The sequence below is a fragment of the Pseudorca crassidens genome, chromosome 7 (genome assembly GCF_039906515.1).
Source record: "Pseudorca crassidens isolate mPseCra1 chromosome 7, mPseCra1.hap1, whole genome shotgun sequence".
In the NCBI taxonomy this organism is placed as follows: domain Eukaryota; kingdom Metazoa; phylum Chordata; class Mammalia; order Artiodactyla; family Delphinidae; genus Pseudorca; species Pseudorca crassidens.
The window spans coordinates 115,781,971-115,796,349 of NC_090302.1; the positions used below are offsets into that span (position 1 = coordinate 115,781,971).

The 14,379-nt window shown below is 40.1% G+C and overlaps 1 non-coding gene across 1 annotated transcript; it reads left to right on the forward strand.

The window, feature by feature from the left end:
• The first annotated feature begins 13,309 nt into the window (after positions 1–13,309).
• Positions 13,310–13,416, forward strand: LOC137228485 (U6 spliceosomal RNA). The gene has a single exon (XR_010945275.1). It is a non-coding gene; the product is annotated as a U6 spliceosomal RNA (small nuclear RNA).
• The last annotated feature ends 963 nt before the right edge of the window (positions 13,417–14,379 follow it).

Genomic DNA, 14,379 nt, shown 5'->3' on the forward strand with positions numbered 1-14,379 from the left:
ATATTTCTCAGCATAAGATTATTCATTATGGAATTTTGATGTATAGGCTCATTTTGTCAAAGATTTATTTTCAGTTTTGCAATTTTTTGGTTTTGTAGTTAGCTGCCCTGGCTTTTATTCCTGCATTCCAACAAGAAACACTTGAGGCTCTTTCAGAGCTGTGCGCTGATCTCACTGAATAGACTAGAACAGTCTCTCTGGTCTCTGGGCTGTACCTGCATCTTCTCCCCTGGGCTCCTTCCCCAGCTGAGGGAGCCCTCTCAGTGCTCAGGGTTGAATACTGAGCACAACCCCAGTTTGTTTCTCATGGTCACTTTCTCTGCCTCACTGGAACTGAATTCACCACAATGTATGGAGTTTCCCAGGGTGGCCATATGCTTTATCTACTAAACTAGGCTGCTTTTTAGAAATGAATGAGGGCACTCTCAACTGTTTTTAAAAAGCAAGTGTAAAGGTAGACTGTGCCAGGGAAACCACCTACAGAAAAATATCACCAGCACGTGGTTTCAACACCTCACTCTGCACCATTAATCGTTTCCATCTATTTTGTTTTTTCTTTATATTATTTTCCTCCATCTCTATGTGCAGGAATGGAAGCAGTTATATCAAACTTGACCAAACTTGAAGTTAAACTACTTCTTGATTTTACTTTCTAGTTTCAGATTTTGTTTGCTCTCTGTTATTGCACTAAACTCAAATGGGTTTCTCATGCTGCGTGTGCATTTCCCAGGTCTGCATTTGACAGCTCTTTCTCCAGGGGATCAAGAACTAGAAACCCGGACTTCCCTGGTGGCACAGTGGTTGGGAATCCGCCTGCCAATGCAGGGGACATGGGTTCGATCCCTGGTCCAGGGGGATTCCACATGCCGTGGAGCAACTAAGCCCGTGCGCTGCGCCATGGCTGCTGAGCCTGCGCTCTGGAGCCCACGGGCCACAACTATTTAAGCCGGAGCACCCTAGAGCCCGTGCTCCGCAACGGGAGAGGCCGCTGCAGCGAGAGGCCCGCTCACCGCAACGAAGAGTGGCCCCCGCTCGCAGCAACTGGAGAAGGCCCTCGCGCAGCAACAAAGACCCAACGCAGCCGAAAATAAATAATAAATAAAAATATATATATAAATAAATTTTAAAAAAAGAAAAAAAAAAAGAACTAGAAACCCAAAGCCATTAGGACCTTTAAAGCACTATTTCTACCATTAAAATATACTTTAGGGGCTTCCCTGGTGGCGCAGTGGTTGAGAGTCCGCCTGCCGATACAGGGGACACGGGTTTGTGCCCCGGTCCAGGAAGATCTAAAATGCCGCAGAGCAGCTGGGCCCGTGAACCATGGCCACTAAGCCTGCGCGTATGAGAGAGGCCACAACAGTGAGAGGTCCGTGTACCACAAAAAAAAAAAAAATATATATATATATATAATATATATATATACTTTAATAGAATTTGCCTAGAGCGGTTATCCTCTTATCCTTACTTTCAAATTTGTTAAAATTTGGCTGTTTCTTTCATGGTGTTTTAAAAATAATTTATATCAGTTTGGAGTTCAAGAACCTGTGTGTAAACCTAGGAAGAATTCTCATTTAAATTCTATCTCTGCTTTTCCCAAAAATAAACAAATGGGACCTAATCAAACTTACAAGTTTCTGTACTACAAAGGAAACCATAAACAAAAAAAGACAACCAACAGAATGGGAGAAAATATTTGCAAATGTTGTGACTGACTAGGACTTAATTTCCAAAATATACAAACAGCTCATGCAACTCAACAACAACAAAACACAACCCAATCAAAAAATGGGCAGAAGACCTGAATAGATATTTCTGCAAAGAAAACATACAGATGGCCAACAGGCACATGAAAAGATGCTCAACATCGCTAATTATTAAAGAAATGCAAATCAAAACTACAATGAGGTATCACCTCACACCAGTTAGAATGGCCATCGTCAAAAAGTCTACAGACAAGAAATTCTGGAGATGTTGTAGAGAAAAGGTAACCCTCCTACACTGTTGGTAGGAGTGTAAGTTGAGTTGATGCAGCCACTATGGAGAACAGTATGGAGGTTCCTCAAAAAACTAAAAATAGAGTTGCCATATGATCCAGCGATCCTATTCCTGGGCATGTATCTGGACGAAAATATAATTTAAAAAGATACATGCACCCCTATGTTTATAGCAGCACTATTCACAATAGCCAAGACATGGAAACAACCTAAATGTCCATCAAAAGACGAATGGATAAAGAAGATGTAGTACAAAAACACAGTGGAATACTATGCAGCCATAAAAAAGAATGAAAAATGCCGTTTGCAGCAACATGGATGGACTTAGAGATTATCATACTAAGTAAAGTAAGTCAGAAAGAGAAAAACAAATACCATATGATATCACTTATATGTGGAATCTAAAATATGACACAGATGAACTTATCTATGAAACAGAAACACACTCACAGACATAGAGAACAGACTTGTGGTTGCCAATGGGGAGGTGGGGTGGGGGTGGAATGGATTGAGAGCTTGAGATTAGCAGATGCAAACTATTATATATAGAATGGATAAACAACAAGGTCCTTCTGTATAGCACAGGGAACTATATTCAATACCCTGTGATAAACCATAATGGAAAAGAATATAAAAAAGAATGTATGCATATATATAACTGAATCACTTTGCTGTACAGCAGAAACTAACACAACATTGTAAATAAAATCAAAATTAAAAAAATAAAAATAGAAAAATGTACCTCTGCTTTTCTTTCTTTCTTGATCACTTCTGTGATTGTGTGATCTTTTTCACATTTATGCAACTGCTTGTACATTATCATGGAATTATTTCCATATCTCTCTATATATCTACATGTAACTGTGTATCCATGTTCCTCTATATCTCTCTTATCTTTGAGAACACATTATCTGCCCACTTTATTGTAAGATTTTCAAGGGCAATAACTATATATATATATATACTCATAATTACTCCACAGAGCCTTTGAATTTAAGTGATATTAAGGATTTATTAAAGGGAAACAAATTGAATTGTTTACAATCATTTTAAATCCATGAATACTTCTTAGATAAGCATCATGAAAACCTGTTAATCCTAATTTGGAAAATCACCTCAAAAAATATTAACTTGAGAACCTCAGGATGTTTATGAAATTTTAAGAGATGACTACGTTATGACTGAACTAACTTTTCTTTTTAACCCCATATCTCCTGTAACTGACAGAAGCATTAATGCTTAAATATTGGCAGTGGATTAACAACTTACATATCAGTTAAATCAGGTTAAGGTTATTTCTTCTTATTTTAGTTAATCCAGCCTGTCCCATAGATAGGACACAAGTCAGGGATCTTTACGTATTTTTGTATCTATTTGTATCTTTCACTCATAAAAATTAACAGAGAGGCAGAAAGTTGCGTGATGTTTTGAAAGGTTCTTAATTCTCATCAATTGAGAATTTCTAGCAAATTATTCATTTCAGATAAAACTGAAAGGTGATATTATGAAAAAAAAGGAACAGAAGAAACTCTGATGCAAACATTGTTATTTTGTCAATCTCAGGGAGAGAGTACTAAATATTTAATGGCATTATAATGATGATAACCTTGGAATTAGATTTCTCCAGCAGTGTTAACATTCAGGGATGCTATTTAATACATTTTTAAAATGTCATGTAGGTGGTATTTACATAGATAGGCAGTAGTTAGATACGCATGCACATAACTAATATTTGCTTTGCTTTGGCAAAATGTATCACTGTTAAGTCTAAGACAGGCACAGAACAATAGATTAAAACATTTGTCCAGCCAATGAAAGAGGAAATTAGCTAGTTGCCATGGGATTTTTAATTGGAAAATTGCTGACTAGATCCAGTCTTGCTAGTATTTTAAATTACTGTTTTCCTTTATCAAATAATTTCAGTAATTTGAGGACATGAGAAAGAAGCAGCAGATCTTTCTGTCTTCCACAGTTGGTGACTGCATAAAAAGGATAGTCAGATAATCCACATCTAAGCCAAAGTAAGACTCTTTGTCCTCAGAACAACAAGCAGTATCTTGTAACTCTGTTCCTTTGGGCACATGGAGCTTTACAACTTCCTATAAACCCAATTTCAGTGCTATTCCTTCAGTTAAGTCTCATGCCTCTGAATAAGCTAGTAGTCATGATATCAAGGAGCATGGGTAAGCATTTTTCATCTAGAGAACTAGGGTAAATGCCCACAGAATTTCATGTAGAAAAAAAAATCCCTCAGTCCAAAGCACAAGCTCTTGCCTGTTTAATATACTGCAATATATCTCCTCTTGGTAATAAACCCCTTAGTGTTGCAAGCTATTGTTCTTATCAAAACTCTAATAAAACTTCAAACAAACCAACTGACAGGAGAAATCTTGACTAGAAAAGGAATCTATTTTCCCTGCGAGAAGGAAGCTCCAGATAACAATAATTGATGTAGAAATGTGTCCATTCCAGGCTGTGTGACCACAGCTAATTGCATTTTCCTTTCTCTTTCACATGCATTTATATGCATGTAATCATGTAACAATTATTTTATTTAGTTAATTTTTTAAACTAAATTTTATAGAGAGAATAAAAGCTGATGCACAGGGCTTCCCTGGTGGCACAGTGGTTGAGAGTTCACCTGCCAATGCAGGGGACACGGCTTCGTGCCCCGGTCCGGGAAGATCCCACATGCCGCGGAGCAGCTGGGCCCGTGAGCCATGGCCGCTGAACCTGCGCGTCCGGAGCCTGTGCTCCGCAACAGGAGAGGCCACAACAGTGAGAGGCCCGCGTACTGGGAAAAAAAAAAAAAAAAAAAAAAAGCTGATGCACACATTGAGTTCTCAGAAGCTAGAACTGGAGATTCAGCCTATTAAAATGATCCTATCACCAAACTGCAGCAAAGTCCTTCATACTCCAGCCTTGCCAGCTCTTCACTGACTGCACACATTTTTAGTAACGCAAGACCTAAAATAAAACAGAAGCTGGGAACATACTGTTTGCTTTGATTTGAAGGATTTATTATCAAAACAGCATTTTAAATATGTAACAAGGAATGGTGAAGCCCTCTAGCTCTAGCTGTAACTGTCAATTTCTGCTGGTTAGTTTTATGTTTAGCGCTGTTTGCAAAGGCTGTTTCAGAATGGATATATTTATCTGTTGGAGAGAAAGAATTCTCTGAGTGGTGTCAGACAGAATCCAGGGCACTCTCTTACTGACACCATTAAAGACAAAACAAAACTCGAGCAAGCACTCCTGGATGGTAACTTATTCTTGGCCTGCCGTTCCACCAGACCTGCTTTTACATGGAAGTTGCTGAAGATGAGTGTGTGTGATTTGATCTGCCTCTCAAATCCAGGACACCTGAACACTTGCTCGAGATTCCCAAGGAAAACAGAGATCAAGAGAGGACCAAGCAGACTTCATTACCAACTCCTTCATGATGGTCTCCGGCCGGGCGGACGTGACAACATGGAGAACACGCCTACATCAGCTGGCGCCTAGAGCCCAGGACCCCAGCAGGCCCACTTTCCCCACACCCACAGGCCACCTAACCAGGAGTTTCAGACCTTTAGTGCCTACTGTGGTTCTCAGCACAGAATGGTTGAGAGAGTACCACCCTCATTACAATGAAATGTCTGGAGCAAAGAGCCAGGAGGGAGGAAACCGTGCCTGTCTGATCATCTGCTAGGGCTCATCCCTGGAAAATGTGAGAGTCAGTGGTCTTAATTCTGCATCACACAAACACACACACACACACACACAACGTTTTTCATGGGAGTAGAGTGAGGGGAGGTGGCTTGGTCCGTTCCGGCCGCTATAACAAAAGACCACAGCCTGGGTGTCTTACAAACAGCAGACAGTTCTGGAGGCTGGACGCCCAAGTGTGGTCAGGGACAGAGTTGTGTCCAATGTGGACCTCACAGGGAGGAAGCAGGGAGGGAGCTCTGTGGGTCCCTTCTGTAAAAGTACCAACCCCATTCCTGAGGGCTCCACGCTTGCGACTAAGCATCTCCCCAGGGCCCAACTTCCTAAGACCATCACATAGGCATTAGGATTTCAACACAGGAATTTGGGGGAGACACAAACACAGCAAGCGCAGAAGTGAAAACCCTTGGGCCATACTTTTGAGTTATTGTTCTTTTTCTATCTTTCTACGTAACAAGATAAATTTAAAAGCCAGATGTGGTCAACCAGGATTATTATTCTTTAGAAAATTAAAATTAATACAAATGTTGTACCAGCTTTGCATACTTGAGATAAACCACCCTTGATTGTGGTGCATAATTTTTTTTGTATGTTGTTGGGTTTCATTTGCTAATATTTTCACGAAGATTTTTGAATTTATATTCATGAGAGATATTGGTCTGTAGTTTTCTTTTCCTGTAATAACTTTGTACGATTTTGTTATTAGGGCAAAGCTGGCCTCAAATAAGTTATGAAGTATTCCCTCTGCTTCTATCGTCTAAAAGATATTGTAGATCACTGCAAGATCCTTTTTGACCCACCTCCTAGAGAAATGAAAATAAAAACAAAAATAAACAAGTGGAACCTAATTAAACTTAAAAGCTTTTGCACAACAAAGGAAACCATAAACAAAATGAAAAGACAACCCACAGAATGGGAGAAAATATTTGCAAATGAATTGACCGATAAGGGTCTAATCTCCAAAATATACAAACAGCTCATGCAGCTCAATATCAAAAAAAACAAATGACCCAATCAAAAATGGGCAGATCTAAATAGACATTTCTCCAAAGAAGACATACAGATGGCCAAAAAGCACATGAAAAGATGCTCAACATCACTAATTATTAGAGAAATGCATATCAAAACTACAATGAGGTATCACCTCACACAGGTCAGAAAGGCCATCATCAAAAAAATCTACAAACAGTAACTGCTGGAGAGGGTAAAGAGAAAAGGGAACCCTTCTACACTGTTGGTGGGAATGTAAATTGGTAAGAACCACTATGCAAAAACAGTATGGAGGTTCCTTAAAAAACTAACAAGAGAGCTACTATATGATCCAGCAATCCCACTCCTGGGCGTATACTTGTAGAAAACCATAATTTGAAGAGATGCATTCACCCCAATGTTCATTGCAGCACCAGTTACAATAGCGAAGACCTGGAAGCAACCTAAATGTCCATCGACAGATGAATGGATAAAGAAGATGTGGTGTGTGTGTGTGTGTGTGTGTGTGTGTGTGTGTGTGTGTGTGTGTATACAATGGAATATTATTCAGCCATAAAAGAGAACGAAACAATGCCATTTGCAGCAACATGGATGGACCTAGAGATTGTCATACTGAGTGAAGTAAGTCAGACAGAGAAGGACAAATGTTATATGATACCGCTTATATATGGAATCTTAAAAAAATGGTACAAATGAACTTATTTACAAAACAGAAATAGAGTGACAGATGTAAAAAACAAACTTATGGTTACCAAGGGGGAAAGGGTGAGAAGGATAAATTGGGAGATTGGGATTGACATATACACACCAGTATATATAAAATAGATAACTAATAAGGACCTACTGTATAGCACAGAGAACTCTGCTCAATACTCCGTAATGACCTATATGGGAAAATAATCTAAAAAAGAGTGGATATATTTGTATGTATAATTAATTCACTTTGCTGTACAGCAGAAACTAACACAACATTGTAAATCAGCTATACTCCAATTTTAGTAGAGAATTGGTGTAGTTTCTACCTTAAATGTTTGGTAGAATTCACCAGTGAACCCATCTGGGTCTGGTGCTTTCTGTTTTGGAATATTATTAATTATTGATTCAATTTCTGTAATGGATACAGGCTTATTCAGATTGTGTATTTCTTCTTGTGTGAGTTTTGTAAACTGTATCTTTGAAGGAATTGGTCCATATCATCTAGGTTATCAAATGTGTGGGCATAGAGTTGTTCATAGTATTCCTTTAATACTTCTAATGTCCATAGGGTTTGTAATGATGTCTCCTCTTTTATTACTGATTCCAGTCATTTGTGCCATCTCTCTTTTTTTTCTCAGTCAACCTGGCTAGAGGCTCATCTTTTCAAAAAACCAGTTTTGGTTTCATTGGTTTTTCTTTGTTGATTTCTTGCTTTCAATTTCATTGATTTCTGCCCTAATTCTTATTATTTCTTTTCATTTGATTTCTTGGAATTAATTTATTCTTCTATTTCTTGTTTCCTAAGGTATAAACTTAGATTATTGATTTTAGATCTTTGTTCATAAATGCATCAAATGTTATTACTTTCCTTCTAAGAACTGCTTTTGCTGCATACCACAAATTTTGATAAGCTGTTTTCATTTTCATTTAGTTCAAAATATATTTTTAATTTCTCTTGAGATTTTCTCCTTGACTCATGTGTTCTTTAAAAGAGTGTTGCTTGGGCGCATTGGTTGAGAGTCCGCCTGCCGATGCAGGGGACATGGGTTCGTGCCCCAGTCCGGAAAGATCCCACATGCCGCGGAGCGGCTGGGCCCGTGAGCCATGACTGCTGAGCCTGCGCGTCCGGAGCCTGTGCTCCGTAACTGGAGAGGCCACAACAGTGAAAGGCCCGCGTAACGCGAGCAAAACAAAACAAAACAAAAGAGTGTTGTTTAATCTCCACACATTTTAGGATTTCCCAGCTATCTTTCTAATTTCAAGTTTAATTCCATGGTAGTCTGAGAGCAGACGTTATATGATTTCTATTTTTTTTTAATTTGTTAACATGTGTTTGTGGCTTAGCATGTGGTATATCTTGGGCTTCCCTGGTGGCACAGTGGTTGGGAGCTCACATGGAGCATTCACCAAGATATACCACATTCTTCTTCTTTTTTTTTTTTTTTTTTTGCGGTATGTTGCTTTTTTGCAGTATGTGGAAGGAGGGAGGTTTCAGATCTCCCCTGGGGAGCTCCTGAGGTTGTAAACCAACGTGTACGAATACTGGTTTATTTTCCATTATTCATCCATCCTCCAGATGATGCCCAGGTGGTTGTGCTGGGTTCTGGTTATTAAAGGTAGTGCTGCCGTGAACGGTCAAGGACAAAACTAAGGCCAGACATAACGAACAAAGTTGTTTATACATAAATACGTCACTTCTGTTTCAGCGGGATTCAAAGATGTTAGGAAGGATGGCACATTTTATAGAGGATAAGGGGGAACACTGAGAGCATGTCTGGTTGGCAAGTGTTCTATTCAGCTGGGATTTTTGGAAATGGGGAGACTTCCAATCTGGTCTTCAGGTGCATTTGGCCATCCTTGGTTCACCGCAAAGGGACATTTCAAAAGAAGGGAGAGTGTTCAGTGCTTGGGGCAGAGGGTTTTCCGTAGCTGGGCCAACTCCCGGAACAAGTGGGGAGCCACAGGGGTGCTCTTCTGAAGTCACACTGTCATTTTGGTCCTTACGGGGTGGGGTCGGGGGTGGCTGGCTGCCATGGAAGGCACTTTCTCAGAACATTCTTTTATGGGCAGAGGAGGAATGAACAAAACACTCACTTACAGGATTCTAGTCTAAGTAATGAGGGTACAAACCAAACCAAACAAACCACAGGCAGTGAGCAAGGTACCTGACTTTTACGCTAACCAGCCACAAACAAAATCTCAGGTGGGTCCTAACACCTCAGTCTGCTTGTACAACACCACAGGAGGCCCTTCCTTTCCCAACCTTTCCTTCTTACTGCTGAAGAGGGTATTTCTCTTGGGGGAGCTCTGGTCTGGAAAATTGTGCCAACTGGGTACAACCCAGAAGTCCTAACTTCTCTTGTCAAACAACAATTAACACACCGATTCCAGATAAAGGAAAGAAACTTTCTACTAAAGAGAATGAAACTCGCAAAGGCAAAATTCAATTTACACCAGCTAAGAAAGCACGACTTTGAAGGCTGCACGGAACACTTGGCAGTGTCTCTGGGGCAGGCAGGCTTCTTTCACTCAGGAAAAATAGGTGTATAGTATTTTACGTTTGTTTAACTAAAAGTCACATTAAATCCCACCTGGACGGCTTTTGCTTCCCAAAATGAATGGATTGCTCTACTTCTAGAAGAATTAAAAAATATAAAACTCCTAACAGATATAAAATGTCATTTTATAAATTAAGAAAAAACAAAACCCAACACCTACTGCCCCCTTTGCCATCATGTATCCTTCACATATTTAAAACTTCATTCTTTGTTACCCAGACAAGTAAATGGAAAAAAAAAAGCATAATTTCTCCTGGAAAACTTTAAAAATCACAGCAATCATTTATAAAACTAATGCTAATAGAATTAGAGCATCTGCTATTTACCAGACATTTCCCCAAGATCATTACATTTTTAAACTTATTTTATTCCCCCAAACTATATTTTCTTGAACTATCTTGTATCTCCCTGTTATCATAATGTTTTTCCCAGTCCCCATTTATCTCAATGAGAAAATTCCACTTGACCCCAAGATACAGCTGTTATTGATAAATAACCATGTATAACTTTTCCCAAGCAAAAAAATCCAGGCATCTTTTGTTCTTACTCTCATAAATTAAAAGACTGCCTTGTTAAAATTTGTTAAGACTGTACCTTGGTCTCCATTGTCAGAATTTCCGCTGCTTCTTCTCAAAATGTCTCCAACTATTGCCAGAGCTGCTCCGGGTCTTTGCTCAAAGCATGCCCACCGCCACCTTTAGCAGGAGTGAACATAAATCTTTAAATTAAAGGGTCCAGAGATAAGAAAGGAAGCTACAAACAAACCAAAAACACCAGGTAAACCAGCTGGGACCAAGATGGCAATGAATCTAACATCCAGCAGAACCTGAATCTCATTATACGTTGATTTTTACTACATTGGCTACCAGATGACACACCTGCCGGCGGCATTAAGGCCCAAAATACGATGAAAAGGAGGTGGCGCCCCAGGCCCTTGAAAAAGACCCGCCCCTTCCCCCGAAGGCCTCTTCATCCCATCACTAACCTCACTCCCCCTCCCTTTGACTTTACTCTTTAAAACTAAGTCATTTCGGCTTCCCTGGTGGGGCAGTGGTTGAGAGTCCTCTTGCCGATGCAGGGGACACGGGTTCGTGCCCCGGTTTGGGAAAGTCCCACATGCCGAGGAGCGGCTGGGCCCGTGAGCCATGGCCGCTGAGCCTGCGCGTCCGCAACGGGAGAGGCCACAACGATGAGAGGCCCGCGTACCGCAAAAAAAAAAAAAAAAAAAAAAAAAAAAATTAAACCACTCTCTCCAGGTGGGTGAGAAGTTTATCTGTAAATTAAGCTCCCACTTCTCCGTTCTTTGGCCACTGAATGAAGCCTGTGCTGTGTCGATCTAAGCTTCGGTTTTGTTATTTGCCTCCTAACTGAAAGGAGACAGAACCCTCCACCGCCCAGGCAGAGTCCTCAGCCAGGCTAGGGCCCAAGCAGGGTCCCTACGACTTAATTTGGTAACAAAACCTTCCCCCCAATTCTCCAAGAAACCCTGTAAAATCACTTCCCTGTTTAGAGGCACTTTTTCAGAGGCTATCTTCTTGCTTTGTGGCATAATAAAGAGAAATGTTTCATTCCTTCGGATTACTTTATTGTAACAATCCTCAGAGCAATCATATTATTTGCCACTTCTTATTTGGGGAATCTGACTCAGGGTCATTCAGTTGGAAAATAGCTAAACCAAGATTCCAGCCCAGAGGACCTCCCACATCCCACACACACACACACACAACGCCCCCATCTCTGTTCTAAACACACAAACTCTTGACCACATTACTATGCAGCAATATTTCAAGTTTTTCACTTTCAAAGTGATGACTTAGGGGAATTATAAGGACTTTTATATTGCTTCCTTCCTTGACCTTTTCATTGAAAACAATTTTTTCCCATTCAACAGTTACATGGGGGCTTCCCTTGTGGCGCAGTGGTTGAGAGTCTGCCTGCCGATGCGGGGGACATGGGTTCGTGCCCCGGTCCAGGAGGATCCCACATGCCGCCGAGCGGCTGGACCCGTGAGCCATTGCTGCTGAGCCTGCGCGTCCAGAGCCTGTGGCCCGCAACGGGAGAGGCTACAGCAGTGAGAGGCCCGTGTACCGCAAAAAGAATAATAAATAAATAAAATAATAATAATAAAATCCTGCTCCCCAAATGAATTTCTGTTGCCTTAAATTAATTATATATACATAAAGAGTAACATATTTCAATGACTTTGCACTGTTTTCATATTCAAAGAGTGGTTGTTTTCATATTCAAAGATTGGTTATAAAATCTTTCTTTGAAAAGACATATTTTTTGATCACTATGTTCCAATTCGCTTGTCAAGTACGTTAAGTTCCTGTAATGTCCTTTGCGATATGATTCAAGAAACCCTGAAGATTTTCAGTGTCCTTACTTCTTCTAGTATTATTTACCACCAGACTAATCATTACATCACTATAAATTAATTTTGTGTTCCTCCTCAAAAGGTGATTCTAATCTTGTAATTTTGATTTTGCTTCAGGAGATTTCATCCGAAAATGTGTGCACTGAACCTAATGAAATAGATGCTACCAGGAGTTGTCACAACTAAAGGGACCGTAAAACTGTGAAGTGTTAAGACTCAGATCTACACCTCACAACTGAAGAGATTTAAAGATACTGTGAAGTCATGAAAAACTAGAGATCTCAGGCCAGGACCGTAAGAAGTTCTCAGTCAGTTTTTCAGGGGCCATAAACCTTATCCAAGAATCCTGACCAAGATGATAACTCACACAGGGGACAATTTCTCTATAAGACCCAGAAAACAAGCTCCAAATATCAGAGGCAGGCTGTCCTCTCTCAATCTACTCACCTTTTTTCTTTCCTTTCATCCACGCTTTCTTCTCCACTTACTTAAGGACCTAGATTATTAACAGATACTCAAACCTCTTATCTACAATGTGTATACGTTCCCTATATTTAATTTTGCTTCTGATACTTCTAGTCACTCCTTTGTGTGTGTCTTTTGATTAAGATGCACATCCAATATAATTATTGTTTATATTCCTTTGGATGACAACCAGCTTCCTGTGATGCTAGTGCGTTGCAATAAGAAAGATGATTTTCTGTGTCATTGGAATCAAGCACTAAGCGCTTTTTAAGTGACATGTAAAACAATGGATCAAGTGGTCAGAAAAATAAAATTCTCATCAAACCTGGACATGAAGGTGTCTGCCTGAAAAATGACAACACTTGGCAACTTTGTAGGCAATTTGTCACGGAAGTAGAGCTTGGGCACCCTTGCCTCTTGCCTAACATAGGACTACAAACCGTGACTCATGTCTTTCTTAGTGTTATTCCACGTTGCTTTGCTCAGATATGTCATCGCCAAAGTCCAAAATACTGGTAGTACTCGCTTTGGCAGCACATATACTAAAACTGGAATGATACAGAGAAGATTAGCATGGCCCCTGTGCAAGACTGACATGCAAATTGGTGAAGTGTTCCATATTTTTACGAAGCGAGAGAGTGGCATGGACATATATACACTACCAAATGTAAAATAGGTAGCTAGTGGGAAGCAGCCGCATAGCACAGGGAGATCAGCTCGGTGCTTTGTGACCACCCAGAGGGGTGGGAGGGAGATGCAAGAGGGAGGGGATATGGGGATATATGTATACGTATAGCTGATTCACTTTGTTATACAGCAGAAACTAACACAACATTGTAAAGCAATTATACTCCAATAAAGATGTTTAAAAATATTTTTTAAAAAATTTAAAATCCCAAAATACTGCTAAATGGACTTTGTCCCTTCAGGTGATCCAACAAACGATCTTCAAACAAAAAGAAAAAAAAATCTGACACTAATAGATTCTGGAAAACTACCAGCAGAGCCTTATCATATAACTACAACTCACCCAAAAGCAGTGAAGATTGAAATTGCTTCTGTTCACAGACAATGGGGTTGTAATCCCCATCCTGGGCTGACAAGTATGTCAAGGGGGTGGGGGACTGAGACCTTAAACCCATGGGGTTTTGGTTTTCCTCATGATTAAAAATATATATCCCCAGGATACTTTCCTGTCACTGTGTGAAGACTGAGAAAAATGAAAGACGTTAGAGCCTGGCTCTGGGAAATACTTGAGCCCTGAAGATAAGCTATAAATCAACTAAAATACCTGAATTATCAAGACTGTTGAGTAAACTTGGCTCAAAACTTAGTCTCATATGTGCGTTAGTGTAAAGCTATTGTGTGTCACACACTGCCCGGTCCCAAGGAGTTCCCGACCTCCAAAAGCTTGTCTGAAAATCTGTCACCCAGACAGACCCTAAAAACCCATCACTCTGCTTTTCCTGTTTGGGGCTAAGATTCTGCCAAGGTATGTTTCTTTCTTATTTCAGCAGATCCAACAAAGTGAGCTTTGCCTGTTCGGCAGGTTTTGGATGGTGTTTTGCTAAGGTGAAAGTTGACAAAA